Source organism: Eurypyga helias, unplaced genomic scaffold (assembly GCF_000690775.1).
Source record: "Eurypyga helias isolate BGI_N326 unplaced genomic scaffold, ASM69077v1 scaffold6577, whole genome shotgun sequence".
NCBI classification, from domain to species: domain Eukaryota; kingdom Metazoa; phylum Chordata; class Aves; order Eurypygiformes; family Eurypygidae; genus Eurypyga; species Eurypyga helias.
In genome coordinates this window covers 62640-62914 of record NW_010261069.1, presented here as the reverse complement: position 1 = coordinate 62914, position 275 = coordinate 62640, and positions in this window count along the sequence as shown.

Here is a 275-nt window from a genome sequence, read left to right as displayed (position 1 = left end):
TGGGGAGACCGAAGGCTCCATATCCCTGCCTGGCACCTGGAAACTTCGGGATCTTTGCTAAATTCCTCTATTGTCCTGTTGTTTGGCTTCATTTTGTACCTTGGCTCAACCCACGTGGGGAGACCGAAGGCTCCATATCCCTGCCTGGCACCTGGAAACTTCGGGATCTTTGCTAAATTCCTCTATTGTCCTGTTGTTTGGCTTCATTTTGTACCTTGGCTCAACCCACGGGAGGCAGGCGGACGCAGAGAAAACCACATAACAGCGCGCCGGCA